This window comes from Nomascus leucogenys, chromosome 11 (genome assembly GCF_006542625.1).
Source record: "Nomascus leucogenys isolate Asia chromosome 11, Asia_NLE_v1, whole genome shotgun sequence".
NCBI lineage: Eukaryota > Metazoa > Chordata > Mammalia > Primates > Hylobatidae > Nomascus > Nomascus leucogenys.
The window spans coordinates 24,872,119-24,898,475 of NC_044391.1; the positions used below are offsets into that span (position 1 = coordinate 24,872,119).

The 26,357-nt window shown below is 39.3% G+C and overlaps 1 long non-coding RNA gene across 1 annotated transcript; it reads right to left on the bottom strand.

Annotated features, from left to right (window-relative positions):
- Nucleotides 1-25,136, bottom strand: LOC115837369. Its single transcript, XR_004032421.1, has 6 exons — nt 25,054-25,136; nt 24,341-24,469; nt 23,568-23,686; nt 18,388-18,476; nt 13,130-13,205; nt 1-68 (listed from the first exon to the last, which is right to left on the bottom strand). It is a non-coding gene; the product is annotated as an uncharacterized LOC115837369 (long non-coding RNA).
- Between the last annotated feature and the right edge of the window lie 1,221 nt (nt 25,137-26,357).

Below are 26,357 nucleotides of genomic sequence, written 5' to 3' on the forward strand. Positions count from 1 at the left end.
CCTCCATGTCCACGAAGTGCTGAAATCCTGGAAGTTAGGCTATAGAGAGTGGCCTCCTCTCACATTATCTGGAAAATAAAGAAAAATGATTTATCTCAGGAATAACTTCATTCTTCACCTTTGCTGAAAAGTAGAAAAAAAAAACACAAATAAATATTTTAGGTGGATATGCTACTTGACTACATGTTTATAATTTTACTTTGTAAAGGAAAATCCTGCTATCTTTCTACTTACAAAATGCCTTAAATAGGCCAGGCACAGTGGTTCACACCTGTAATCCCAGCACTTTGGGAGGCCAAGGCCAGCAGATCACGAGGTCAGGAGATCGAGACCATCCTGGCTAACATGGTGAAACCCCGTCTCTACTAAAAATACAAAAAAAAAAAAAAAAATTCACCAGGCGTGGTGGCAGGCGCCTGTAGTCTCAGCTACTCAGGAGGCTGAGGCAGGAAAATGGCGTGAACCCAGGGAGCGGAGCTTGCAGTGAGCCGAGATCGTGCCACTGCACTCCAGCCTGGGCGACAGAGTGAGACTCCGTCTCAAAAAAAAAAAAAAAATGCCTTAAATAATAAAGCTCTTCTCAGGAAAGTCCAATATGAGGATGGCTGTGTGTTTTAATGAAGGCTTTTGACTCCTGGGAAATATAAGAAGGAACATCCAGAAATCGTGATAATAGATTTTCTGTCTTTTAATCCTGATGGGAAAGGCTATTTTAAAGAATTTCAATTCTTAATGAAGATACACAACAGAAGACAGCACTGATTAACTGTTAAGCATTCAATTCTTCCCCAGCTATCTAGTCAGGTTTGGATTCTCTATTAAAATTCAATACTTAGGTCCACCAGTCAGGGAAGGAAGGGAAAGAATGTCTCTTGCTTCAAACTCCTAATGGCCTCCAGCTCTGCTGTGCCCAAATTTAAGTAGATTGCTTGGTTTGGCTACTTATACTGTTTTTTCTGGAAACCACTCACACTTCTTCTGGGTTGCACTCCTAAACCACTGGAAGTAGTCTGGCTGAGAAGGAATTAGAGTCCAAGTACTTTTTTTCTTTTACCTGTGCCTTTTGAGCACCCTGCACTTTAAAAAAAACAGAGAAAACAAATTTATTGACAACTTCTTACAATTATGTCCCACAGGAAGATTTTGTTACCCACTCCTTCTTTCCAAGTTTTACTGTGAAAGAATAAGCACTGTTAAATCCAGCTGGTGACTCCTATGGAAAAGTTTACCACAGAAACATTTGCAATCAGTTAAGACTTTGGTCCCATAATGCTTAGCAAAAGAAGCTGAAGATCATTCAGAACGGAAATGGAATTCTGTGTGCCAAGCCTTAGAGCTAAGCTTTAAAAAGTCACCCATGAACGATGTGCACTTTTCTCTTTGTTTGGTGCCTGGTGAATGGAGACAACAATGGCTTTAAGGAGATTCTTATCCATTGTATTTGTGTCTGCATCTGTATAGAACATACTGTTTCCTTGGCAGGTCACCAAGACTTGCTCACATCTGTTTCTGCTTTCATTTCTATTACCCTATTCATTTCTGGCCAGGAGTCAAAAGAGCTCTAAGTTTACAAGTGCCACGAAGGCATTTGGTTGAGGAGAATATTTTTTCTTTTATTAAACCTATATTTCTGTTTTGATTTTTTCCTATTTTTCACTTAATCAGGATTAATCACAATGGAATAGAGGTTTTTATGAATATTCTGGAAAATGACATTTTAAAGGTGCAATTTACAGTGATCTAAATGCCTAGAAATTTTACGTTAACCACTGAATTACAGACCATATAGAGGGGCAGCTCTTTATTGCAAAACCGTGTGCTTCAGAGTTAGGTAGAGTTAATTCTGAGCCTAGCTCTGCCACTTATTGACGATCTGGCCTGAATCCTAGGCTTTCTCATCTGTATATAGGTGATGAAAAAGAAAATTCAACATCTTTAAGTTGTTGTGGAGATTAACTATAAACGCATGCTAAATGCTTGGGAAAGGGGAAGAATTATCAATGAAGAGTAGCTCTTATTAATACTTTGTGGCAGTAAAATGCAACGTTCTGATCACACTCAGCAATTTTTTTTGAAAGCTTGCTGGTTATCCTCTCTATGAAATTTAATTATTATGTAGTGGTTTTTCATTAGGCCCAATAGCATGTCATCACTAATAATAATGGATGCAAAGGCTTACTGAGGCAGAGAAGTTTTATTTGCTTAGTGAAGGCAAATGGGTCCGAGGACAACACATTTATGTTTGGAGAAAAAGAAACAAATTCCTATAAAAGCCGATACCATAGTGAACATTTCAGAGAAAAATGCAACACTAGTAGATGTGAAAATAAGTCCTGATACCAGGAATAAGGGAAAACAGTGGTTATCTACTGAAAACCAGATAGTAGACCTAAATAAAATAGACAGTAAGATTAGCCAATGGAAACTATTCTCCATCTCTCACCTCTATTCTTTAGATTATAATCAGCATTGGCTCTTAACTGAAGGAAAAAGCCAGGCCCCAGCTAGGTAAACCAATGCCAATCTCAGTTAACCACTTGACATGACAAATGGATTTGCCTCAGAATGTCGATTTTGTTTTGACCCTATGATCAGTAAAATTAAGCAAGAAGACTTATGTACACACATTTAGCCCAATCATAAACATAAAAGACACTGAAGTTTAAAATAAAGAATTTGAACAGTATTTAAAAGACAACATTGTAGGCGTTCATTTCACTTCTGGAGTCAAGTAAAGTTGAGGAAGAAATATTGTACAATTTCGATAGGATTTACTCAACCAGCTGGATTGATACACACCACATGGGTGACACTGTTTGCTGTATCGGGGGAGATGTTTATGATTCTTATCTTTAAAGCTGTGATTATTTTCCATACTTCCTAACAATTTTTCAGGTACCCCAAAGACAACCACACTCATCTATCATTATTCTCTAAAAATGTATTTTGTTTTTTCCTCGCTTAGGTGAGGTTGACTTTCATAAAGGAAGACAGGGATTCTTGTAAACATTGGAGTCTTTTCTCTAATCAGTTTTCTTGCCTCCTATTTGGTATCGCTTACTTCCCTCTGGGTCATTTCAATGAAATTAGACCTCATCATGCCATACCAAATAAAGGAAAAGAAAACTATGAATTAATGAAGTTTGGATAATGTAATTCTTTTAATGAAATTCAGGCTTATTGCTTTAAAGAACCTACGGTAATTAAAACAAGACTGAGAACTGCTTCGTTGAGATTCAAATTTAATAAATAACGAAGCGAGATTTGCAATTAGAATAACAGATCAGGCACCAGCCCAAGTATTGCCAATATCTGCTTATATTGTAAATCTGCTTTTTATTCATCTATTCATTCTTTCTTTCAACACAAACTTATTGAGCATGTATTATTTTCCAGGCAGTATGCTAGATGCTAGCGATAGAGTGGTTAACAAGAGAGAATTATTTCTTTACCTGCTTTATTCTGGTATACTTGGAAAAAATTTTCCTCTAATTAACCTTTCCCTTTATTATCTTATTTATATTATTCAATGTTTTCATATAATCAAAAACTCACAATTAAGATTAAATTAATGAGGTTTTATTCTACTTTTTATAAGGGCAGAAACTGATCAGCAACTCTTTCTTTTTCTGCAGCTGTGTGTCTTAAAAGATTAAAAGCTATTTGAATCTGTTTCTTTTTTCCTGACAACTTGCAAGAAATGGATACTTTTTGACTAGAAATGACTAGAAATGGCAAATCTTCTCCTTATTTCTGCTGTAACATTATTATAAGAGTTCAAACCAACAACAAGTTAAGAGATACAAAGTCAAGCAAATACTGCACAGTAAAAATATGGTGAAAGTAGATTTTGATGAGAAAAAAAATGCTGCAACCTCCAATAGTGCATAGTAAAATAGTTGTCTCAGGAGGCAAAATGACCTAGGAAAGTTAAGCATAAGAACATAAAGCCTTATGGTTCTCAGAAGTATATCTGGCACCTCTGCAGGATACATTAACCAGAAAGAGCACAGACTTCTGGAAAAAGAACTGAGTCTAGTGGTCCCAAGCTCCGCTGGAACCTTGGGTCTGTCCCTTTACGTCTTAGGGAAACAGTTTACTGTATAAGCAATGGAGTTGAAATCAAAGCCTGATTAAATCCGATCAGGAGTTGTAACTGTGGCCAAGCTCCTTCCCTGAGGGGGTTCTTTCATCAAAATGATGAGATCAGACTAGAAGTTTTCTAAAAGAAGTTTTGGTGTTGACATTCTTCATTTTTAAAATTAGAGTTAACCAAGAGCTGTTCCCTAGGTGAAAAATTTATTTTTATTTTTTTCTGCATGGCACCTGTTCCACTCACTACCCTCCTATAAACTACTCCTTGTAGGACCACCCAAGCACACAGGAAAAGGTGGAAATGCCATGTTATGGGCTGGACTGTGTCCCTCCCAAAATTCCTATGTTAAATCTTAGCCCCTAGTACCTCAGAAAGTGACTTTATTTGGAGATACAATTTTTAAAGGGTAATCAATTTAAAATGAGGTCATTAGGGTGGGCTGTAATCCAATATGATTGCTGTCTTTATAAAAAGGGGACATTTGGACACAGAGGCAGGCACAGAGGAAAGATGAAGTGAAGACGGAGGGAGAAAATGGTCATCTATAAGCCAAGGAGTGATGCCTGGAAGAGCGCTCTCCTTCACAGTCCTCAGAAGGAAGCAATCCTCCCAACAACTTGATCTCAGGCTTCTAACCTCTACAACTGTGAGACAATACATTTCTGTTGTTTATGCCAGTGGTTGCGAACTCCTGGGCCAAGGTCCTTGGCCTTTAATAGGGCCACACAGCAGGAGGTAAGCCGAGGGTGAGAACATTACCACAGCATTAGATTCTCATAGGAGTGCGAACCCTATTGTGAACTGTGTATGCGAGGGATCTGGGGTGCATGCTCCTTAAGAGAATCTAACTAGTGGCTGATGATCTGGGGTGGAACAGTTTTATCCCAAAACCATCTCCCTCCCACCCCTGTCCCTGGTGCCAAAAGGGTTGAGGACTGCTGGTTTACACGACCCACTTTGTGATACTTTGTTACAGCAGCCCTAGCAAACTAATACACCCCACTGAGCTAGTTCCAAGAAAGAAAGAAAAAAAGAGGTCTGACAATGACAAATATCAAAATACAGTGGCTTGGATCCTAGTCTCCCTGCCCCTTCTAAAGACATACCCCAGTTTGCATGTTTTCCTTTCGTGGCATCTCCCCTTTTTTCCTGTATCCCCCACTCCCCAAAGCTGCCTACAGACATATTTTAACTAGATATAAGTAGGCCAATTTGATGTAGAGGATTTATAACCTGACTTGCCACACTCACCCACCCTACTTGCCTGCCTCAGAATATTTTTTTTTATGGCCTGACTTCCTCATAAGGGCCCCTTTTAGCTATAATATCTGTAGAAATGGGTGTGGTAGGTAATCAGTGGCTTCCTAGAAATTCTGAGAAGAGGAATGGCATGATGAAAAAGGTACTTTAGGAGATGATTAGTGACCATGAAAAGGAGGATGAGGAGAAGGAAGCAGATGCTGAGAGACAAAAATTATTGTCATTTTTCAAGTAGGTAATATGACCAGGTAGTCAACAGGATTAGATTAGATCTGTGGTTCTCAAACTTGAGTGGACATTGGAATGAGCTGGAGGGTTTGCTGAAACACAGATTGCTGGGCCAACCCTTGAAGATTCTCTTTCAGCAGATCTGGGGTAGGGACCCAGAATTCCTATATGCGTAACAGTGCCAACTCAATGATAATTGATCACGCAAATTATGCAAATTCTATCTTATTTTGTCACCATATTAGCCAGGAATTAGAAGCCTCCACTCCTAAAATTAAGGGAAAATATGAACTGATGCCTTCAAATCTGGCTATAGTCTTAAGAGGTGACTAACATTTCTATTCCTCCACTCTCCGCACTCCAGTTGGGAATCACTGATTTATAATTTGCAAAACCCTTACATGTGATTTTCTTTTAAAACATTTTTATTATTTTATTTTTTATATTTTTATTTTTTATTTTTCCACAAGTTATTGGGGTACAAGTGGTATTTGGTTACATGAATAAGTTCTTTAGTGGTGATTTGTGAGACTTTAGTGCACCCATCACCCGAGCAGTATATGTTACACCCTATTTGTACTCTTTTATCCCTTGTCCCCCTCCCACCCTTCCCCTCAAGTCCCCAAAGTCCATTGTATCATTCTTATGCCTTTGCGTCCTCATAGCTTAGCTCCCACATATCAGTGAGAAGAGGCATCACACTGCCTGATTTCAAACTATACTATAAGGCCATAGTCACCAAAACAGCATGGTACTGATATAAAAATAGGCACATGGAACAATGGAACAGAATAGAGGACCCAGAAATAAACCCAAATACTTACAGCCAACTGATCTTTGACAAAGCAAACAAAAATATAAAGTGAAGGAGGGACACCTTTCTCAACAAGTGCTGCTGGGGTAATTGGCTGGCCACATGTAGGAAAATGAAATTGTATCCTCATCTCTCACCTTCCATTTGACTTTCAAGAGCAATTGATGAATTCACAAATAATGGTTCTGTTCATCATTCTATTAAATAGGCTTTGAAAATATTACCCCCAATTTACAGATGAAAGAAATGATGATCAAAGGGCATTTCACCCCTCTCTCATTTCTGTTCCTGCCAAGTTTTTAACAATTTTCCCAAAAAATTAATGTCCCAACTCTGGAAGTCGCCCTTAACATATACGATGAGAACAATATTAGGCTGATCATTAAATTCACACAACTAATTTAAAGCAAAGCACCACCCAGTCAGAATCCACTAAAAACAGCAAGTCAACCTTAACAGGTTTCTCATCGGTAAATTATGGATTGTGCTTGAATGTTCATCCTATAGTACTGATCAAGTTTCTCGGTTTTTTTCTCTGTCCTTAGACTTCATGTTATATAAACAAGTGTCAGGGTATACATTCAGCAAGTTAGTTCCTTGTGAAATGAGGAGAAGATAAGCTTCTCCTTTCTGATTTCCTTCAAGTTCATGAAGAGAAAAATCCCAAGAACTGTACTTTCTATTAAATTGAGAAGAGAGATATGTAATGAGGAAAGAATTTTGTTCAACAATAGCAGCAGTGCCACATAGCTGACCAGCTGGAGCTTAGCCTGGTGGTGGCTCCACCGCCCTCCCTTCCAGAGAGAAGCCAGCGTGGCTCAACCCCTCTCTGTGAGGGTGAGAGACGCCTTCACAGAGGGAGTTTGCCCTCAGCCCTCATCAGAGAAACCAGCCATCCTTTCTGTAGTAGAATGATGCACTTATAATTTTTTTGTGCTCTCTCTCTCTCTTTTCCCAACTGCTACCTTTTAAGTCAGTTTGGTGGCTTTCACATGAGCATTTAAGTGTATTGGGTCCACCCAGGTAATCCTTGGATTTAAATGAGTTGCTTTTATTTCCTCAGGGACTTAATTTTATTCAAAAGATGAGGGTTACACACTGATGCTTTATGTGAAAGAGAGAAAGAGAGAGAGAGAGAGAGAGGCCATTCTGAGATCAACATTTCAACCTCTCCTTCCTGATTGCTATTTAAAGCACTTATTCCAACTTGAGGAGATTGTAATATATAGTTTCTTAATGTGTTTAGTTAAGGACTTCATGAATCATGTGGATTTCTCCACAACCTAAGTGGTAATTATGCTGACCCAAGGGTGTGCCATTTTGTGGACACTTCATTTTTGTGTCCCTGTTTATTTGTAGCAAGCAAGCTCAGTTCTGTAAGACACTGATTAGAGGGACAATGGAAGCTGTTATCTACTGTAAGTCGCATACAGCAAAAATCTGCCAAGTGGTGTTCACATAATTGAAGAGGCAGAGCTTTCAGACTTGATCGTGATTTTGGGTTTGGGGCTTCAAATTCTAACTCAGGCTCTCAATAAGGCTAAGACCACTCCTTATCTTGAATTGTTCCTTTTCAGGAACAACACTCTAACTACAAATCTTGGAGATCTCATACAAGTTGTTGCATTTAAAACCTCCTTAACTAGGACAATCTCTTCCTCAGTCTTCCTAAAGCTAAGGAGCCCAGGCTGCTTCCTTTGCTTGCTGCTGGATATCAACTTTGCAAGGGATTTTACTAAGCGGAGAGAGGCTATGGGGGATGGTATTGGCAGTGAGTTACTTAGTACAACCCCAGGGCTGGGAGGGAGGGAGATGCTGTGCTTTCTTACCAGCTGTTATACTTCAAGAAGAAACAGGATTTTGTAACCCTTTCCTGGCATACCAGTCTCAAAACAAAGGCCAGACTCAGTTTTGACAAAGATTTTCTTGTGAAAATACACACAACACAACAGTATGAATGCATTCCTATCTAAATATGATTAATAAAATGTGACATTGTTTCTGTGTTTTGGATTTTCACAAGAAAGTGTGAAAACAGAGGCATTAAACAGTGTTGGTCTCGTTGACATCCAAAGGGCGCTGCTATTTGCGTCTCCCTCAGGGAAAGCCAGTCTTTTCCACTGAGGAGTAGGGAAAGAAAACAACAATCTGAAAAAGAAAAAGTGGAGGGTTGGACCTCCTCTTGGTTAAAGCCCAGAAGCATATTCAAATGTGCTTCCCTTAAGAGTTAAGCACAGGCACCTCCCAGGAAATGACAAATGGTCCTACAGCCACAGCTCTGCTAATTTCCCTGCCCCCAACGTCCAGACTTCCAGACATCAAATGATTAGAAAAAGTGTTTAGTTTGAAAAAATTCTTGAGGTTTAGCTTGCCTCACAAACCACATTCTTTTTACCCTTCTCCCCTAGCCCAGTTTAAAAAAAAAAAAAAAAAAAAAAAAAAAGGGGGAAAGGAAAGGAACATGCCTTGGAATTCTGATGATAGATTTTCATAAAATTGTCCACGTTGCTTCCTGAGGCAAAAAAAAAAAAAAAAGGAAAGAAAATCTATATAAAGTTACGACTTTTGTAGCTGTTGGTCTTCAATTAGAGATATTTGTCTTCTATTTTTACTTCTTTACATCTTGAATTTTTATTTTATTTTATTTTTTGATAGAGGGCCTGGGTCTATTTCCCAGGCTGGAATGCAGTGGCATGATCATGGCTCGCTGCAGCCTTGACCTCCTTGAGCTCAGGTGATCCTCCCACTTCAGCCCCTTGAGAAGCTGGGTCTATAGGCATGTGCCACCACACCCATCTAATCTTTTCACTTTTTGTAGAGACAGGGGTCTCACTATGTTGCCCAGACTGGTCTTGAACTCCAGAACTCAAGTAATCCTCCAGCCTCAGCCTCCCAAAGTGTTGGGATTACACATTTGTACCACCACACCTAGCCACATCTTGAATTCTTGTTGTAGTTTTCATTCTGCAATTTTTTATTCTGACAACCTAACTGCATATCAGCTCTACCCCCATAAAGATATCAACTATTTTCTGAAGCTCAAGGTCCCTGGATATACCAAAACCCTTAAGTCAGTCTGTGAGCATTTTTTAACCTACAAACGCATGGGACCCAGCCTCAAAATTTCTCATTCAGGCCCAGCACAGTGGCTCAAGTCTAATCTCAGCACTTTGGGAGGCCGAGGCAGGTGGATGTCTTGAGGCCAGTAGTTCGGGACCAGCCTGGCCAACATAGCAAAACCCCATCTCTACTAAAGATTAAAAAAATTAACCGGGCATGGTGACACATGCCTGTAATTCCAGCTACTCAGGTGGCTGAGGCAAGAGAATTGCTTTAACCCAGGAGGTGGAAGTTGCAGTGAACCAAGATTGCACCACTGCATTCCAGCCTAGGCAACAGAGTGAGACCCTGTCTCCAAATAAATAAATAAGTAAGTCTCATTCAGTAGTCTGATTTGGGCCTTAGAAAGTGTGATTGGCTCCTCCAGTGGTTTAAATACAGATCTGGGCTTGGAAGACACTGCTGAATAGTATACACCTACACACACACACAGACACACACACAAGCATACATTACTTTCTTTAATGACTACCATCCAATAAGAACAGTCATCATTTAAAGTTTTGTTTGTAATTCTATTGTAGAAGATATCCTATTTTTCCTTTACTGCTAAACTTCTTGAAAAAGTGGCCAGTCTGGCTTCACTTTTCCTGCTTCTAACCCCATGGCCCACTTACGTTGGATACAATCAGGCTTCCTCCTAACAATTTCTAGATCCATAGTCAGTGACCTCATGATCATGATCTTCTTTAGTCCTCTGCTTCTTAAACACATTTTCAGCATTTAACACTTGATCATCCTCACCTTCTAGAAGCTCCCTTCTTTTTAGGATTATGAAGATCTGCTCTCCCTGGCACTCCCCCAGGTCTCTTCCTCTGAATTATCATATTCTTTCTGCTCCAAGTCTGTCTTTGGCTATTTTGTGTTCCATCTCCACAAATTCTCCTCTGGCAGGCTTATTCAACGCCGCAGACTCAAGTAGCATCTCCTTGCCTGTAGGCTCTCAGATCTACTTCTTTAATCCTCACTTCTTTCCCAAACGCCATTTCTCTTTATTTATTGCTTGCACAACTCCTTTACCTGGCTCTTCCACTATGCCTCCAAAGTAACATATTTCAAAAAGGAATTTACATTTTCTCCTATACCCACTGTCCATCAGGTGTTTCATGATTCTGTGAATGGTAGCTCAATCCTCTCAGCTATCAAGGCTCAAAGCTACAATATCATCTCTCACCGGCTCCTATTGCTAGCCTACAGCATCCAAATACGCATTGTGCCCTGTTAATTCTTCCACCAAAATATCTCCAACTCAGTCTTCTCCTTTCTATTCCTATGTCAGACTATAAATGCTATTGTATTTCTAAAATGGGGAAGATTTTTTAAGAACTAGAGTATTCAGAGAAAGATTGTAAATGCTCAAGTTGAAACTGAACAAGCCTGGAAGGACAGGTAGGGTCTAGGAAAGTCAAAGGAGGACAGAGAAGGAACGTCTTGGGAAGATCAACACGGTTGAAGGTTCAGATGCAGGAATAAGCATGGCATGAGCTAGTACGGTGATAATTTGTTTGACTAAAGCCAAGTGTGTATAAAGCAATCTCCAAAAGTTGCTCCCTAATGAACTATGCTTCCAGGTAATGATGTCCTTGTGCAATACCATCCTCTTCAATTTCAGTTGGCATTGTGGCTCTCTTTTTTCTACAGAATGTAGTGGAAGTGACACTGCATAACTTCCAAGGCTAAGACAGAAAAAGTCTTGCAGCTTCCTCTTTGCTGTCTTAGAACACTCTGTCAGAGCCAAATAAGAAATCTTCCTGCTATGCTAGAGGTGCCTGATATAGGCATTTCAGCAAAAAGTTCCAGCTGAGCTCGGCCTTCTAGTCATTTCTGTTAAGGCAACAGACACGTGAACAAAGCCATCTCGGATCCTTCAGACCAGACCAGCTGCCATCAGGATCCTAAGAGACCTCAGTCAGTACAAATTAGAATAGAATAATTGCCCAGCTAAGCCCTACTTGAATTCCTATCTATAAACCAGGAGATATAATAAAATTCTTGTTGTTTAAAGCCACTTATTTTTAAGGTAGTTTTTCAGGCACCAACAGATAACCAAAACACAAAGTCACAGTTTATTGAACAGTAAAAAATAATATTAAATATGTATAGTGGTTTCACATTGTGGATAGTCTTGAAAACACCAAGCAAAGAGGCTTTTCTTGCTGATACAGGATAATTGGAAGCCAGTGAAAGTTTTTGAGCGGTAGGTAACCATCACATTTCTAGTTTGGCAGAAATATACAAAATGCATAGACATTTTGGCAGAAATACTCAAAATGCATAGATAAATGACAAGAATTTGGCAATTTAATTTAGAAGACCTAGAGTTCAAACTTAGTTATCTAATATTGAGAAAGTTACTAGCTTGAGCATACTACCTCAAGGAACTGTTGTAATGGTTAAATGGGTGACATACACGACAGTGCTTTGAAAATTCATTCTAAATACACTTTAAAATAAATTCTTGTTAAACCAATGAAGGAAAAACTAGAGGCATCAGAAGCAGCTAAAAAGTTGGGACAACAGTCTGGGTGTGGTATGATGCATTTCTTGATTAGGATGATTTATTCGATCCCTTTACAGCCTTATTTTTTGTAACTTTCTGATTCACAATTTGTACTCTGGCCATACTAACTATGAATAGTGGATTCCAAATGCCATACCTTGTACATTTTTCCTTGATTTTCATAGTTTGAATTAATCACTCTCTCATTGGTGCCTCCACTGTACATTTTACTCTATGAGGATTCCATATCATATTAAACAGTAATTGTTGGTTTATGCATTTGTCCCATCACTAGCACTACACTCTGAGCACCTTTGATTACCTGGCACATGGTAGGGCCTTAATGAATGTTTTTCTATTTATCTGTTAGCTAGAACATTAGAGGTAGCAACATAAGAAGGACTGAATAAGAGGCATCTTAAAGGAAAAACAATAGAACTTCATGATTTCCTGAATTTGAAGAATGAAGACTATGGAATGATCAGAGATGATCTTGAGGTTTCAGAAGTGTGCAAGTACAAGAACATTAGTGCACTAAGAGACTTGGTGGAAATAAGGATTCTGGACGTAATGGAAGAATTCTGGAAAGCTGAGATATGAATATGTTGAACTGAGAAAACAGCAAAGCATCCAAATAAAAATATGGCCAAGGAAGGCTACACCTGAAGTCAGAAATTGGAGACCAGCCTAGCCAACATGGTGAAACCCTGTCTGTAGTAAAAATGCAAAAAAAAATTAGCTGGGTGTGGTGGCAGGTGCCTGTAGTCCCAGCTACTCTGGAGGCTGAGGAAGGAGAATGGCATGAACCTGGGAGGCGGAGCTTGCAGTGAGCCGAGATCGCGCCACTGCACTCCAGCCTGGGTGAAAGAGCGAGACTCTGTCTCAAAAAAAAAAAAAAAAAAAATAGTTGTTTGTGGTGGTGGGCACCTATAATCCCAGCTACTCAGGAGGCTGATGTTGCAGCGAACCGAGATCATGCCACTGCACTCCAGCCTGGGTGACAGAGCGAGACTCAGTCTCAAAAAGAAAAAAAAATCCAGGTGGTTGTGTATATGATGCTATCATTGAGTTCATAAAACAGAAGGCAACCTTTTTTAGTTGCAGCACTTACATCAGTGATGATATTTGGTATCTTCTTGATAAAAGGTTTTCTCCAAGGGGTAGTGTAGGGAGAGAAGAAGTCCATCCTTAGAAACCAAGAGAAAGAAAGAAGTTATAGAGAGAAACTGAAATAAGTCAGCATTAATAAAACTATCCATGACAATGTCACAGAAGCCAGCAGCTGTTGCCTGGAGTGTGTTCTGCAAAGCATTCCATGTCCTAATATAAGTTCAAGTTCAGAAGTCTGCCTTTCCCCTCCTTGCTTTTTGAATGACACTATCATCCATTCAATGCTTTAAAGGAAATTTAGCTACCATTCTGAATTCTTCCTTTTACCCTGATACTCTATCAATAAATATTATGAAGCTATCCTTTAAATATAATTCTTACCCTCTTTCTACTGCTCGACCTACTACCACCATGTTTCATGATGTAACTGCTCCTTAGCTGACTGTCTCCAATATTAGCTCTCCATGATCCAGCCTTCCTACTGCCAGAATAAGTGTTCTAAGCCACAAATCACACCAAGAAGTGTCCTAGAGAGAATCCCTCAATGATTCCTCATTTCTAACAATATATACCGCTACCTCTATGATTTGAATGCTGGTGCCTACTTCCTCTTTTCTGATTCTTTCCCACAGGCAGTCCATGTTGCAGCTATAGGGAATTATGTGCAGGTATTTCAAACACAGCATGCCTAAAAGGGAATTCACCATAGTTTAAAGCCCTCAAGTTCTGCCAGGATTCTGTCTCAGAAATGTTACCACAAGGCAGAAACCTGGTAGTCATATTTAATTCCTTTCTTTTCCTGATTCTCACATGCCAAATTCACCTAAGTCTCTTCATCCTCAATGTTATCACCCCCACATCCTACCACAATTCATCTATCATCATGAAGATTCTCTTAAGTTCCTCTTACCTGCTCCAATCCATTCTCCAGACCACGGAGTTATGTTTCTAAACACACATCTGATCAGAATTAGAATTATAGCGAGGTTAGAGTTAATATTTGGGTTAGGATTTAACACTTTCAGAGAGTTCTCATTGTTGTTAGAATAAATCTCTAACATGCCTTTCAAGGCCCTCCATAATTATCCTCTGAATAACTTGGAATGTACTTGCATTAATTCAACCCCTATCTCACTCATCTTCCTTCCCTCCACTAACTTGTACCCATTTATCATGAACTCAAATGTTTGTGTCCCTCCAAAATTTATTTGTTGAAGCTCCCAATGTGATGCTATTTGGAAGTGGGGCCTTTGAAAGGTAATTATGTTTACATGGTGTCATAAAGATAGGGACCCCACGATGGGATTAGTGTCCCTGTAAGAAGAGACACCAGAGTACCAGAGTGCTTTCTCTCTCTCTCTCTCTCTGTGTGTCTCTCTTTCTCTTTCTCTTTCTCTGTGTGTCTCTCTTTCTCTTTCTCTTTCTCTGCCATGTAAAGACATAATGTGTCTGCAAGCCAGGAAGAGAGTCCTCACGGGCAACTAAGTTTGCTGGCACCCTGATCTTGGACTTCCTAGCCTTCATTGCTGTGAGAAATAAACGTTGTTTAAGCCAACCAGTCTATTTAGTTACAGCAGTCCGAGCTATGACACCGTTGTAGTTCTGAGTTTGTCATTTCCTCAGAGTCCTTCTCTATGTCCCATAACTAGATCAGGACCCCTGCTATGTATTCACATAGCACCCTACATATTTCCCATAAGATGTTTCATCACAGTTTAGTCTGTAGACTTCTTTAATGCCTGTCTTTTCTGCAGGAATCCTCTTGCCTTGGGTTCCCAAATCCCATCACAGTGACTGAGACATAGTAGACATAAAATACATGTTTAATAAATGAATGAGTGAACCATCTGATTGAACCATGATGCCATGATTTTGCATATTCCTCTTTACTTCCTGGAGTGCCAACCCAACAAATTCTCACCCATCAAGATTGATCTTCTGTTCTTGGTGATCCATCTTAATATTCTCAGGCAAAGCTAGAAGCCTTACTTCTGTTTTCCCATGAAAATACTTCTATCACTAATCTTTTTCACATTATTTATCTCTCACACTTGCCCACTAAATTATTAGCAACTTGAAGGCAATTGTCATCTAAAGCATCCTTCTATCCTCACTGCCTAGGATTCAATACATAGTTGCTGAATGAATGAGAAATGATTCACATGTCAGCTTCTTGAAAACTGGAATTATATATCTTGATATCTTCTATACCTGGGTAATGGTTACATAAAAAGTCTTGCTAGCAATACAAACTAAGGTTTTAATAAATATTCAAAGGCAAGTACACATACATGCACATATACAAATCTTGCTTCTCCTCCTGTCTTCCTCATCCCAAATAATGATACCAACACCCACTTAGTAGCCCAAGCCAGCTCTCACCTCCACTTTCCATATTTAATTGATCACCGAGTCCTTTGAATTCTAGGTCATAAATATCTCTCTCCTTCTGTCTGTCTTCACAGCTTCAGCTTTAGGTTAGGCCCTCGCCATCCATTGGCCTGCACTGTTAATTATACCCCAAGTACCAACATACGTATTGCTCTTTCTCAAACACAACTTCTCTTTCATGCCTCTCTTCACTTAGCAAATGTTGAATGAGTACCAACACTGACTGTAACCATGCTAGTTTTTATGACACAGTAGTGAATAAGACAGGCAAGATTCCGGCCCTTGTGGGACTTACCTTATAGAGCAGTGGCAATATTGACATTTGAGGTGAGTAAATCTTTGTTATGGCTCTGTCCCATGTACAATAGAATGTTTAGCAGCACCCCTGGCCTCTATCCACTAAATGCTAGTAGCATACACCCCTGTCCCCAGTTAATGACAGTCAAAAATGTCTCCAGACACTGCCAAACATCCCCTGGGAGACAAAATCACCTTGGATTGAGAATCACTGTTCTAGAGGGAGATTATGATAACATTAATTATGTAAGTACAAATTATGATAAATGTCACCTCCCACTACAAATATTGTATCATCTTTCCTAGGAAGGGCTTTCCTTTCCTTTCTGTTTTGGTGAATTTCTCCAGGATTCACTTCCAATGTTCCCTTCTCCTGGAAGCCTCCTCAACTTCCCCAAGCAGAACAAGTTACTTTTTAACTCCCTTAGACCTTGTTAATACCTTGTTCACTGCATTAAAGAAAAATATCTTTGTTTTAAAGAGCTAATGCATTATTTTCTCAGGTAAGTTATAGTAACCTCTACCCATACATGAATTGCCCTTACATCAAATTTTAATAAACAAGGTATTTCAGTATATGCAGTTTAGTTTTATTTACTTTTTCTCAACCACAAGAATTTTAGTTCCAGTATATAAGAATTATGAGTTACTCCTTTTGGGGATAATTAGAAAAAGAGGAAATTGGGTGATGGGAATAAAAAGTAAAGGAAGTCAGATGGCATGACAGTAACAGAGGTTTTTGCCTTGAGGCTTTAGGAAATTAGGGAATCTGAGGAGACATCAACCAAGACCTTAAAATGGAACTCCCACAGTTGCAAAGAAGAAGGGAAGTAGTATTTGTGTAAGAGGGGCCTGATGGCATGTACTTTGGGGAGTTATCTCTGGGATTGAGGATGCAGAAGTCAACAATTCCAAATCATGAAATCAGAAAGGCATTGCACATTTGGATGGAGAACCAAATTCAGGGGGAAAGATCTTTCATATGTATATTATTTTGGCAAAGCAAAGCAAATTTATGGACATTTTATTGAAATGGCAGAGGAGAAAGGCCTTGAGAAATTTCAACTGAGCAAAAGATGATAAATGGAAAGCAGTTGTACCATAACCACTATTAGTAATTTAAGATGTAAAAAATGTTACCGATATTCTTTGTTTAGCATGCTGTTCTGATGGTTCTATTTTAGAGATAATACAAAGAAGATTCATGCAAGTTTGCATTTAATCCTTCTATAACTGTATTGTCCCCCTAAAATCTTAAGTACCTCAAACTGCAAAAGCTTGTTATCCTCACAATTAGGGAGAATCTACTCTATCTGTAACAGTGTCCTGAGACTGGAATTTCTATCTTATTCCTTTTTCTATTCCCACATCTACACTGGGCACATAATAAGAACTTAATCATTATTTGTTGAACATATAATTCAAAACAAGACGTGGCAGGAGGAATTGGCAAAACCTATCCTATTCTCTCAGATGGAGATTCTGAGAGCAAAGTGAAGATTGGGAGCAGGCAGAGCAGAAATGCACTCAGCTGCAGACAATAGACGGAAGTCAGAAGCAGAGACAGCATGGAGGCAATAAGCCAGAATGGCCATCAGAGCGGTCCTGCACGAAGGAATGCAGGTGCTGCAACAAGTGTAGGACTGTAGAGTCCTGGGGAAGCACTATTGGAGATCCGGGCAGTTAGGTCTGCAACAGTAACTGACATGAATATACAGACATGGCACTGAAGTTTAGGAGCAGAACTCCAGCCTCCAGAGTGTAAGGAAGGGGTAATAAATGGCTGGTTGCCAAGATCAGAGCTCAGGCCCAATTTTTTTTCTTTCTTTATTTTCTCTCTCCCTTTTTTCTTTTCTTGAGACAAGATCTTGCTCTGTCACCTAGGCTGGAGTGCAGTGGCACAATCTCAGCTCACTGCAGCCTGACCTCCTGTCTCAACTGACCCTCCCACATCAGCCACCTGAGTAGCTCAGACCACAGGCACACACCACTATGCCTAATTTTTATGTTTTTATTTTTTGTAGAGACAAGGTCTTTCTATGTTGCCCAGTCTGACCTCAAACTCGGGCTCAAGCAATCCTCCCATCAGGCCGAATTTCTAACATTGTGTCTTACACAGACAGTAGTAGTTTTGTGGAATGAATGAAGGAAGCAAGGAGTGAATAGAGTGATTGATTTTTACCAATAATAGAGGAACCAGGCACATTATCAAAAGAGGAACTCGAGTGCAAGAAAACGAGATAGATGATATAAGAATGGACATACAATTTAGTCTGGTTTCAGAAATATGAAGCCCAGATAAAAGAACAGAGCCCCAGAGAGAAAAACGATAAACAATGCTTAGAAAAGGCTAGAACTGAGCTTCTTAAATTTATCCTATACAACAGGTCCTGTTCCAAGTCTGGGCAGGAGTATGTCTGCCAGTGTGCATAAATGGCCACAGTTGTAAAATGAGGTCCCTGTCAGAAAATCCAGTAGGGACTTACAGACATGAACAATGACTTATGTGACTGCTTTAGTCCAGCATGTTGCACATTCTGAAGTTCTGAATAGGAAGATCTATTCTCTTACCTACTCTCCTGGGTACTTCAGAAGGAAAGTCCATTTTTCAAGGCTCCAAAGTGTCATTTTTATTCAAGTATCAAAACATGACACAGAAACTACAGGGAATAGAAGCATATGTCTCTGATGTCAATGTGTAAATAAAATGTTTCAAAACATCACCTGGGCCTCTGGAAGCATTTTCTAGGAGGAGTAATGAATTTACAGTAAAGTATGCATCTTTTTTGCCTCACCTGATCTGTTAATTACCAAGGGAATGGCACCGCAAGTCCACAGAGTGGTGAATTCCAAGATACTATAACTGGGAGAAGTTAATTGGTCCATAGAGGAACTGAGGCTACAGCCCACACTTCATTAGCACCAGGTTTTAACCATTACTCAAATCACAGTCAGCTTTCTTGAATAGTTCATGTATACCCTTCAGTACACATTTTTTCACTGTAAATATGTTAACTAAATAATTTTAAAGAGAGTTAGGATGAGCAAAAAAAAAAAGGATTAAAATTCTTCCTTTCATGCTACAAATACTGTAATAAAGAATAATTAATAGGCTTCCAGAATGTCCAGCTACCAATCTCTTTGTACCAAGGAGAATCAAGAAAAGAAGGGGCCTAGACATCAAGGGGAGATGTTGGCAATGGGTACAAAGTTCCTATTAGACAGAAGGAATGAGTCCTTGTGATCTACTGCACAGCATGGTGACTACAGTTAATGATAACGTATTGTATACTTCAAAGGAGCTTAAAAAAGAGGATTTGTTAATATTCTCACCAGAAAGAAATAATAAATATTTGAGGTGATAAATATGTTAATTAGTCGGATTTGGTTATTCCAAATGTATACATGTATTGAAACATCACATTGTACCCCATAAATATATACAATTATTATTGGTCAACTAGAAATAAAATAGAATAAACGTAGTAAGTCAACAGACATATTAAAGAGAGAGTAAAAAAATGTGAAGGAGGCTTTTTGGAATGAAGGAGAAGAGAGAGAAGAAGTTATCTTCGTAACTGGACTTCCAGGTTTCCATCTTGCCTTAATCTATTCTCCATGAGGCTATCAAAGTAATTTATCTAAATCCGACTTTAACCATAAGAGTCACATTCCTCAACACTAGTAGTTCCCTATCTGCCGCATGATCAGAATCACCTAGAGGGCTCGTTAACCCACAGATTGCTGAGAAGCCACACCCAGAGTTTCTGATTCAGTGGGTCTGAGATAAAACATGAGAATTTGTGTTTCTTGCAAGTTCTAAGGTGATGCTAATGTTACTATCCAGGGACCACGCTTTGAGAACCAGTGATCTGGAGAAAGTCTTTAACTTTGAGCTTCAATTTTCTCCTTGTAAAATAATTTTCCCCTTGTAAAATTCTTCAGATTGTTGTGAGTGTTAAATATTGAAAAAAATATTCCAGACAAATGCTAGATTTTATTTTAATTTAAAGGAAGGAGCAAGAGGCTTTCAGTCAAGAGGCCAGCCCCCTAGTTGCAGATCTACCATAAGCTGACTAGTCAAATAACCTCTCTAGTCATGTTTTCTCATTTGTAAAAGGAATTACTTCATGCAACTAGCACTTATTGAATACTTGTTGTATACCAGACACTTGTCAGACAATAGAAATATGGTAGAAAAACAAATCTTGCTTCCATACATTTATAATTATGATTATGATTTGGATGATGTTTGAATTGTCTTCCAACTCTCAGTTATTTCCTGACTTTATAATTAATAAAATCAGCTTTTTCCTAGTCTTATGGTATTTTGTTCCTCATAAATTTGACTTAAATGTTTATAAGCCATTAGGTAACAATTAGGCGTGACTATTGGGTGAACTGCCTAAAATACATTTATGTGTTAAGTACATTTCATGCGTTGATTGCCATTATATCAATAAAAGAAAATTTTTAATGTATGGGTTAAATAGTAACTCATCAGTGAAGTAAATAACCAGTATTTATATTTATGTTCCTTATTTTCCAGCTATGTCATGCCAAATCAGTTGTTTATTGGGTAGATATTTGTTGAGCATCTACAAGTCAGCAGGCACTATGCCAGGATCTAGTGATAGAAGGGTAAATGAAATTGGCATTGTGTCTGCTATAAAAGACCTCACATTCAAGTGAAGCTAGTCAATGAATAATTAGCACTTTTGATTAATTAACCAACCAGTCTTGTGGTAGATATTAGGTATTAGAAGTACAAGGCATTTTGAAAATGTACAGCAAAAGGACTTGGCCCATTCTAGAATATCTAGGAAGCCTTAGACAAGTCACTTCAGCTTTCTGAGCCTCAACTGTCTTGTAAAATTGAAAAAAAAGTAATAAAACACACCCCTTAAGATGTAGATAATGATTGTTGGCACTTTGAGATAATTTATTTAAAATTCCCGCCACAGTACTTAGCATACTATATAACAGGTAGTTATGACATCACATTAACTAACTGAAAGATTATTCACACAAAGAATTCCACTGGTCAGAATCAAATTTTAAAGAGTTTATCAGGGCCAGGCACAGTGGCTCATGTAATCCCAGTACTTTGGGAGGTCGAGGCAGGCGGATCACTTGAGGTAAGGAGTTTGAAACCAGCCTGGTCCCACATGGCAAAAGCCCATCTCTACTAAAAATACAAAAAAAATAGCCGGGCATGGTGGCGGGTGCCTGTAATCCCAGCTACTCAGTAGGCTGAGACACAAGAATTGCTTGGACCCTGGGGACAGAGGTTGCAGTAAGCCAAGTTCATGCCACTGCACTACAGCCTGGGCAACAGAGCAGGACTCCATCTCAGAGAAAAAAAAAAAAAAAGTTTAACGGTAATACCAATAACTTAATTTGCCAGTTTTAAAAAATAAAATATAAACTGTATTAATTGCACATATAGTATCACACAGAATTAAGTCTTTATAATTGTTTTTCTATATGTAATATATGAACCAAAGAGAGATCATGGATGAATTAATCAATTATCAACATCCGGACTCTTTCTTGCAACTGGAAGTAAATGTCTCCTTATTTCTTTCAGCTACTTGAAAAGAATTGAAAAATATGAGTCTGGAAGCCAAGCCAACCAAAGTTCTAATAAACCAGGTGGACTTTTGGAATGCATCAACATTCTGGTGTTTTTCAGCTTAAGGATGGATTTGGAACTGGCTGCAGAAATGTAATCAGCATCTTCTCAAAGAAAAAGGCAGACTTAACTGAAAGTTGAAATTTGTGTGCCCAAATACATCCCTCTGAATTATGGGGCTTGGAATAGTCAATAACAAGATACCACAAAACAACTATCTCCATACAATCTGTATAAAAGAATACTCAGAATCATGTGTAAGTAAAGAGGTGGTTACCTATTTCATATTTCTAAACTTGAAAAATGGGGCACTGGAGATTAAACTGGGATTCATGAAATATGAGATAAATCGACTCTGTCTACACATTGTAAAAGAACCTCATGAGAAAAATTGATGATTCACTAACAAGTTAGGAAAATAAAATCCATACACACTTAAATGTTCCTTGCTTCAATACTAAAAAGCAAAGGAAGAGGGGCATAACATAGAAAACCTAAAGAATATTTTAGTGGAAGGCTTTAAAATGGGGGTGAGTGTTAAAATTAAGCAGCTGCTTCAAATGATCTTATTCTAAACATGCATAATCCTCTTGCATAGTAATCCTAACATCATCCTTAAACTCTATCCAGCTCCTTCTGGACTCCTGTTACAGCTAAAATTCCACACCACATGTGTTTATTACCTCACCTTTCCCTCTTCCACTTCCGCTCACCTGGATTTTGTCCCACTGAAACCACTGTTACCAAGGTCACCAGTGACCTCCGAGGTGCTAATTTATGTAATCTTTTTCGCCTTTTCTGGACCTCTCAGAAAAACATGAAACTTTCCAGCACCCTAAAAAACTATTCTTTCCTCTCTGCAAAGCCTGTTTTCTTTCCTTCTGTGATGGGGACATTACGGCTTTTCCCCATCCAAAGTGGCTGCTCCTTCTCAGTTGCCTTGATGATTTTCCTCTTCTGTTCGTTCTTTAATGTTGGAGCTCTTCAGAGTTTTGTCCTATGTTTGATTATTTTCTATTTTCACAAGCACATATAATCTGGGGGATTTCATCACTCCCATGACATCAGTCATCTGATGATTCCTTTATCCATAAGTCAAGGCCAAATAGAAATTGTGGACTTGAGGCCTAAGTATCTAATTATCTATGAGACATCTCCTCTTAGATGGCCCACAATCACCCAAAATTGAACATGAACTGGCCTCTTTATCCTCCCCTCCCCACCCCATGCTATCTCCTCCTCAAACGTTCCCCAAGTCACTGGACGGCACCTCCAGCCATCCAGTTGCCAAAGCCAGAAACTGGCAGTGCTCCTAGAGTCATCCCCTTGAGTTCTTCCTCTCTCTCTCTCTCCCCATTACCAAACATCAGAGCACTTTTCTTCTACTTATGAAACATTTCTAAAGCTCATCAACTTCTCTTGAGCTCCACCACTTCTATCCTAGTTCAGGCCACCATCATTTCCCCTCAGAATTCCTGCTGCAGTCTCCTTACTGTTCTCCCATTCTCTACTGTGCTCCCCTTCCAATCGTTTCTCCACACAGCAGCCCCAGTCATCTTATTCAAAACACTCTCTGGTTTCCTACCTTCTCTGTTTAAAATAATCTAAACACTCCCATAGCACACTTGAGAAAACACAAACACCAGAATACAGCCTAAAAGGTCCTTTTTGATCTGGTCTCTCCCAAAACCATCAATCTCATCTCTAGCTCCTTCCTCTATCCTCCCTCTTTTCCACCACAATCCCATCATACTGAAATGCTCCATTCCTCAGATTGACAAATTTTTCAATGCCTCTGTGCCCACACCACTCTCACACATCTTTTTAAAATTCTGTTTGTATTTAAGGGTTGAACAAGGATGTTGCATCCTCCAGGAAGCCCTCCTTGATTCCACTTATCTGAATCTAGATGAGGTGTCCATCCTAAATCCTCCCATAAACATGTAAGCATTCTATTCCTCCATTACAGTATTCATCACACTCTTCTCTATCCTCCAACAAACTATAAGCCCCCGAGGGCAATGACCTTAGCATTCTGTTTCATAATTATATATCCACCAACCCAGTAAGTGCCTGGCATAACACTAAATATTGCTTGAGTAAACATACATCTTACCAGCCGGGCATGGTGGCTGATGCCTGCAATCCTAGCACTTTGGGAGGCCGAGGTGGGTGGATCACCTGAGGTAAAGAGTTCAAGACCAGCCTGGCAAACATGGTGAAGCCTCCTCTCTACTGAAGAATAGAAAACGTAGCCAGGGGTGGTGGTGGACACCTGTAATCCCAGCTACTTGGGAGGCTGAGGCAGGAGAATAGCTTGAACTCAAGAGACAGAGGTTGCAGTGAGCTGAGATCGTGTCATTGCACTCCAGCCTGAGCAACAGAGCAAAAACTGTCTCAAAAAATATATCTATATATATAGATCTTGACTCATTTAAATAATCAATGGGAACTGAATATCCTAATTGATATGACCCAGAGCAAGAATCTCTATGCCTTTCAAACAAATATCACAGAAAGAAATCAGCCCTTGCTGGGCACAGTGGCTCACGCCTGTAATCCAAGCACTTTAAGAGGCAGAGGCAGGTGAATCACTTGAGCTCAGTTGGAGTTTAAGACCAGCCTGGGCAACATGGCGAAACCCCATCTCTACAAAGAATACAAAAAAATTAGCCTGGCATGGTGGCATGCACCTGTAGTCCCATCCACTAGGGAGGCTGGGGCAAGAGGATCACATGAATCCAGGAAGTCGAGGCTGCAGTGAACCCAGATCGTGCTACTGCACTCCAGCCTGGGTGATAAAGTGAGACCTTTTCAATAAATAAATAAATACAAAATAAAAAACCAGCACTTAACTCTTCAGCTACCACATTAATTCTCAGCAAATACCTTCTTAGCAGTTGTTTGACAATCAAGTCAACTAGAACTGGAACTAGAATGAGATAACAAGGTATTGCTGCTTCTCACAGAGTAGATCCTCAATGAATGTTTGAAAGGAGATGTCAGTCCGATGTTTAACTTTGATCAAAGTAAGAAATATAAGATTAAGACATCAGGGCCTCGTCAGGCTGTTCTGCATTTCTGTATTAGCCAGACTCTCAATCGTTTTCTTGCCATATATAAACATGTGGCCCAGTTTGTAATCAGTGGGTTATAGGAAGCTAAAGAAATTATCTTTTTTCATAGAAAATAATTTGGGAATAGGGACCCAGGTATTAACCGTCTAGCACCAAAGTTGTAGGAATCTTTAGTCTCCTCTGCCTCCCTTCTTCTGTCCCTCTACTCTCAAGTCTTGACCCCACCCCACTCCCTTACTTGTTTTTCCTTCTACTCATTTTCTCCTCCCTCCCTCTCTCCTCCTCCCCACACTAGAACCATCAGGGCCCTCACCAGGGCACTCAGTGCAGGTTCTGGGTCAGCTCTTGCAGCTCTACCAGTCCCACCCCCATCCCCAGGAAAAGCTGCTCCTTATTTGGAGTCACAAAAATATTTAACAGAGATCTAACTGACCACTAAAATTCCTCCTTTAAAACAAACACCGGATCAACTATTTTCCCCCAAGTTATGTGTAAAAACAGCTGCAATTAGAACTTGATTCTCACTTTAAGAAAGAAAGATTCTCAGATTCTCGTTTAGTTTTCTCCACTTTCATTGTTTCTTTCTAGGTCCAGGGCCTCCCACCAAATGCTGACGGCTGCCTGCTTCAAACCCTGCCACATCAGCAGGGAGGGAGCACAGCGGCATTTGGTATTTGCATCAGTTTCCAGGAATGCTTTTCAAGTTATCAGTTCACTCTGCTGCCTTTAGCAGAGACGTTTTCCCTCCAAGTTTATAGATGCGTGCTTGAACTTACAGTCCTCTAATTCTCAAAAACTTGCAGAGGATTTTTCTTTTTTGGCTAAAAGAGAAATTATAATCACACTTCTAAAAACATTCTACGTTTTAAACTATTTTGACAACAACAACAAAACCTACAATGAAATGTTTAAAATTTGGGGTATCTATTGCATATCCAATGATTGAGCCAACTTGACCCCAGAAGCGTTATCAGATAACCTCACTGAAGGGTATTTGGAGGGTTTCTTTCATAAATCTCTTGCATTACGACCCTGAGTCATTTTGCTCAGAATTAGTCTCTGACTCTCAGCAACACAGGACAAATGCACACATATGCCCTGCAAAGGCAATTCAGCAGAGTGGTAACAATGATTCTTAGAAATCATTGCTCACTCTTCTGATATGCAGAAAAAAAATTCGTTATGATGTAGTGTTGAAGTTTTTCTTTCCTGATAAAAATGATTTCCACTTTAAAAGTTTTTTGTTAGTTCTGTAATGGTGATATTTCAGGGAAATGTTAAAAATGTTCTTGGAATATACAATTCAACCTCAGGTCTTTTGTTGTTGTTGTTCCTAGAACCTAGAAAACTTCAAACATTGTTGCCTAGTTAGAAAAAAATTTGAATGTGGATTGCTCCTTGTAAACCCCCTCCTAGGAAGGAACAGTAACCCTTTCAAATTCTTTCACTCCCAGTTACTTCAAAAAATCATCCGAAGTTGTCTCCCAAGTGAGTGCCTTTAATTAGGATAAAACAAGAGTTTATTATAGTTTTTGGTTATCCACTTTTACTTTCATTAACCTTTTTTTCTTCTTTTACATTTAGAAAGAGTAACCTGCTTTAGAATAGTCCCTTTTAATTACAGAAGCTGCTGATGGAGTTAACTTCTGCAGAAATTCTTCCTTAAGTCAAAGCAAAAAAAGCGGGGAGAGGGTGGGGGGAAGGAAGGGAAAAAGATTCTCAGGGAACTACAGCCCACTCGTTTCTATTTCTTAGAGACAGAACTGACCTAAAGATGCCCCCTTTGCGATGACTTCTGGGATAGAGCAGTACTCTGACTAGGCCCCCGC